This window comes from Fukomys damarensis, unplaced genomic scaffold (genome assembly GCF_012274545.1).
Source record: "Fukomys damarensis isolate Sample0158 unplaced genomic scaffold, DMR_v1.0_HiC HiC_scaffold_30, whole genome shotgun sequence".
Classification (NCBI taxonomy): domain Eukaryota; kingdom Metazoa; phylum Chordata; class Mammalia; order Rodentia; family Bathyergidae; genus Fukomys; species Fukomys damarensis.
In genome coordinates this window covers 6,226,174-6,231,539 of record NW_022900942.1, presented here as the reverse complement: position 1 = coordinate 6,231,539, position 5,366 = coordinate 6,226,174, and positions in this window count along the sequence as shown.

Genomic DNA, 5,366 nt, shown 5'->3' with positions numbered 1-5,366 from the left:
TGTGTGTGTGTGTGTGTGTGTGTGTGTGTGTGTGTGTACCGAGATTTGACCTTGTGTTTGTGAGATAGGCAAGGTGCCACTGAGCTAAGTCCCTGGCCCTAGCCACAATAGTCTTTAATTTTCAGGAAACACAGTTGTGAACTTGCTTGTGCCTTTGGTGTCATATCCAAGAAATCATTGCCAAACATGAGCTTTCCCTCTATCTCTTTTTTTAAGAGTTTAACTCTTATGTTTTGGTCTTTCATACTTATTTTTATTTTTTATGGCGGGGATTGAAGCCTAGGTCTTATGTATCCTACATAAGCACTCTACCATTGAGATTCATGCCAGCCCTTTTTAAAATTTTAGTTTAAGACAGGGTCTTTATAAATTGCCCAGGCTAGCCTCAAATTTCCAACCCCCATACCCAGCCTCATGAGTAGCTGGGATTATAGACATGCATCCCTAAGCCTGGCCTTTAATCCATTTTCAGTTAATTTTTTTCATGATAACACAAGGGTCCAACTCCACTCTTTCGTACATGGATATCCAGTTTGGGAAAAATGTACCTTTATGCTAAAGAAAATCATGTTGTGCTTCATAAGAAAAATCATTCACTCAGGGTCACATCACCCCATCCAACACCCTGACTCCTGACTCACAGGCTGGTCTGCGATTCCAAGGGCACTCCACAATCTCAGAAGGAAGGCTCCTGGTCATTCTCACATAGGACAGAATAGGTGAGGGAAGGCAGCAGCAGGCACTGTGACCAGCAGCAGCTCCTAACCTGCCTATCTTTTCTCCTGACACACTGGCCAGGCAGGGAAGGGAATCAGTGGGCTCCTCAAAGCTGGGCCTAAAACTCCTCCTGGACCCTCTGGGTCTGGCTTGTGCTCTGATCTCAGTCTCAGTCTAACGTGAACAACAACATTTGCTTCAAATATGCTACTGTTCAGACTTAATGAAAGTATAGAAAATAGTATCACTTACTCCTCCAATAAGGGCATTTATGCATATTCTTTCTGGGAACACTTTCCTACTTTCCCAGGGAAACTGAGTACTCCTTATCCGTTTCCCAGTTGTGTCCTATTCACACTTCCCACAATGCCTGGGAAAACTACAGCACTTAGGCACACCCCACTCCAAGATGAGATAGAAGAAATAGGTAGAAAGGAGACAGGAAAATCGTAGTTTAAAAATTGTACTTTTAAAAAACTACAACTTCAGGACACAACTGAAGTGCGCAAGGCTCTCCATATCCGTGCTCCCTAAGGTTCTTTATGCTTTTTTTTTTCTTCCTGGTTCATTACATTGCAGATCCCTTAAAGATACTTTAAATCCATATATTAACTAAGTTGATAAGGTAAAGAGCAGAAACCTGACCTTAATATAGAGGAACAGATTCAAAGGTTTCAGAGAATGCTTTTAAGTAATACATCCCATCACCCACCTTTAAAACAGAACAAAACAACAAAACAAACAACAATAAAAAAACTGGGCCCATGCCTTTCTTCTATAAAATGAGCTGTTGTCTTTAAACCTATGGGTGAGCTATATTTTTCTCCTATAAACCAAGCCCAAACTCTCTATGGATTCACAAATCTCACAAATTTCCACTGCCCAAAACATAGAAATATCCCCAGCTCCGGAATATAGGGCACTGGCCCCACCCCGGATGCCCACCCACATTTTCTAGTGCTGGGGATTGAACCCAGGGCCTTGCATGTGCTAGGTAATGGCTCAGGCTCTGAGATCCATCCCCAGCCCATGAATATCTCTCTCCCTCAAAGGTCTGCACTTCATTTCTTTGAGTGTGTGCTTAAAATTCTCCCTAATAAACTACTTTATGCCTCTGATGCATCCTGAAAAAAATTTTTTTTACTGCAATGGAAATCTCAAACCTGCAACCTGCTCTGTGGGCAGGGTGAGTCAAGGTTCTCCATCTTCACTTTAGGGGCCTCCTTGGATCCTGTCTGATGACAAAATCTCACAAAGGTTCAGTCTATTCTCTCTCACAAGCCCCACAAGCATGATACCGGGTTCTACATTGGCCTTGTATTGCAAGGTGCCCATGGTGAGCACAGGTATTGTGTACCATGTGGTAAATCCAAAAGTGCTCGAGAGTGACACTGATGGGCTGTTTTAACCACTTGATCCCTTCACCCCCATTGACTACCTCTACCCCCAGCCCAAACAGCATCTGGTTTCTCTTTCAAGGCGGCTTTGAAGAGATGGGAGGAGAGGTGGGGAGAAAAGTTTGCAGCTTCCCACAGAAGACACTGGACAGTGAGCGACAGGGAGTCTAAACCTGTGATGTTTCTGTTAGAAATGTACTTCAGTTTCAAGGTTTTGGACCCAGCCAATTTAAGGAAAGAAGAGGAGAAATGGTTCAGGAGAGAGACAGCACCATTATAGAAGCTGATTGGCTTCAGCCCCTCATGAGTCTTTGGAGAATATTTTGGGGATGGGCAGGGCTTGGCCTGATGTCTAGAGCTCAGACATAGTTAGGGCTTTGGGTGAATCCTCAGCCCACAGGTACAAACCAGTCAGACAGCGCTCCCTCTCCCTCCCTTCTTTCCTTCCTGCCATCCTTCCTCTGCCCTTCTTTCTAGAAGAAACTTCCTTTGCAATTTCACTCCAGTGACAGCATAGTCATGTTTGGACCCACATCTACCTGCTGGTGCAGGAGACAGGTACCTTTTTGGGGGGTGACATGAGGAGACTGAACAAGCAGTTTTCCTGTCTCCAAGGGCATGAGACTGCTCCCTGTCTGAATGGTACCTTGCTTCTTGTTTTGTAGGCAGAGCCCACTCAGTTCACAGTCATAAGGTGTTTCTGACACCTGCTGCCTTGGACAGGGACACTAGGGAGCTGGTGAGCATCTTGGAGCTGGAACCAGTCCGCCAGTCTACAACTAGTGCCAAGTAGCTCTGACTAATGAACATGTACTCCATGGGATAATGCTCTGTGGGTTATGACACCCGAGCAGGTTGGGGAGCAGCCTGGCTGCAGAAGACTTGACCTAGAAATGCAGAAGGCTGACGATCTGGCTTCACCTGCTTGAGCCTCTCCTCTGAAGCAGCCACTGGAGGAGGATTCCAGGGCCAGCTGGTCTGCTCCATGATCCAGTGTCCTCTGTGGGAAGCTGCAAACTTTTCTCCCCACCTCTCCTCCCATCTCTTCAAAGCCGCCTTGAAAGAGAAACCAGATGCTGTTTGGGCTGGGGGTAGAGGTAGTCAATGGGGGTGAAGGGATCAAGTGGTTAAAACAGCCCATCAGTGTCACTCTCGAGCACTTTTGGATTTACCACATGGTACACAATACCTGTGCTCACCATGGGCACCTTGCAATACAAGGCCAATGTAGAACCCGGTATCATGCTTGTGGGGCTTGTGAGAGAGAATAGACTGAACCTTTGTGAGATTTTGTCATCAGACAGGATCCAAGGAGGCCCCTAAAGTGAAGATGGAGAACCTTGACTCACCCTGCCCACAGAGCAGGTTGCAGGTTTGAGATTTCCATTGCAGTAAAAAAAATTTTTTTCAGGATGCATCAGAGGCATAAAGTAGTTTATTAGGGAGAATTTTAAGCACACACTCAAAGAAATGAAGTGCAGACCTTTGAGGGAGAGAGATATTCATGGGCTGGGGATGGATCTCAGAGCCTGAGCCATTACCTAGCACATGCAAGGCCCTGGGTTCAATCCCCAGCACTAGAAAATGTGGGTGGGCATCCGGGGTGGGGCCAGTGCCCTATATTCCGGAGCTGGGGATATTTCTATGTTTTGGGCAGTGGAAATTTGTGAGATTTGTGAATCCATAGAGAGTTTGGGCTTGGTTTATAGGAGAAAAATATAGCTCACCCATAGGTTTAAAGACAACAGCTCATTTTATAGAAGAAAGGCATGGGCCCAGTTTTTTTATTGTTGTTTGTTTTGTTGTTTTGTTCTGTTTTAAAGGTGGGTGATGGGATGTATTACTTAAAAGCATTCTCTGAAACCTTTGAATCTGTTCCTCTATATTAAGGTCAGGTTTCTGCTCTTTACCTTATCAACTTAGTTAATATATGGATTTAAAGTATCTTTAAGGGATCTGCAATGTAATGAACCAGGAAGAAAAAAAAAAGCATAAAGAACCTTAGGGAGCACGGATATGGAGAGCCTTGCGCACTTCAGTTGTGTCCTGAAGTTGTAGTTTTTTAAAAGTACAATTTTTAAACTACGATTTTCCTGTCTCCTTTCTACCTATTTCTTCTATCTCATCTTGGAGTGGGGTGTGCCTAAGTGCTGTAGTTTTCCCAGGCATTGTGGGAAGTGTGAATAGGACACAACTGGGAAACGGATAAGGAGTACTCAGTTTCCCTGGGAAAGTAGGAAAGTGTTCCCAGAAAGAATATGCATAAATGCCCTTATTGGAGGAGTAAGTGATACTATTTTCTATACTTTCATTAAGTCTGAACAGTAGCATATTTGAAGCAAATGTTGTTGTTCACGTTAGACTGAGACTGAGATCAGAGCACAAGCCAGACCCAGAGGGTCCAGGAGGAGTTTTAGGCCCAGCTTTGAGGAGCCCACTGATTCCCTTCCCTGCCTGGCCAGTGTGTCAGGAGAAAAGATAGGCAGGTTAGGAGCTGCTGCTGGTCACAGTGCCTGCTGCTGCCTTCCCTCACCTATTCTGTCCTATGTGAGAATGACCAGGAGCCTTCCTTCTGAGATTGTGGAGTGCCCTTGGAATCGCAGACCAGCCTGTGAGTCAGGAGTCAGGGTGTTGGATGGGGTGATGTGACCCTGAGTGAATGATTTTTCTTATGAAGCACAACATGATTTTCTTTAGCATAAAGGTACATTTTTCCCAAACTGGATATCCATGTACGAAAGAGTGGAGTTGGACCCTTGTGTTATCATGAAAAAAATTAACTGAAAATGGATTAAAGGCCAGGCTTAGGGATGCATGTCTATAATCCCAGCTACTCATGAGGCTGGGTATGGGGGTTGGAAATTTGAGGCTAGCCTGGGCAATTTATAAAGACCCTGTCTTAAACTAAAATTTTAAAAAGGGCTGGCATGAATCTCAATGGTAGAGTGCTTATGTAGGATACATAAGACCTAGGCTTCAATCCCCGCCATAAAAAATAAAAATAAGTATGAAAGACCAAAACATAAGAGTTAAACTCTTAAAAAAAGAGATAGAGGGAAAGCTCATGTTTGGCAATGATTTCTTGGATATGACACCAAAGGCACAAGCAAGTTCACAACTGTGTTTCCTGAAAATTAAAGACTATTGTGGCTAGGGCCAGGGACTTAGCTCAGTGGCACCTTGCCTATCTCACAAACACAAGGTCAAATCTCGGTACACACACACACACACACACACACACACACACACACA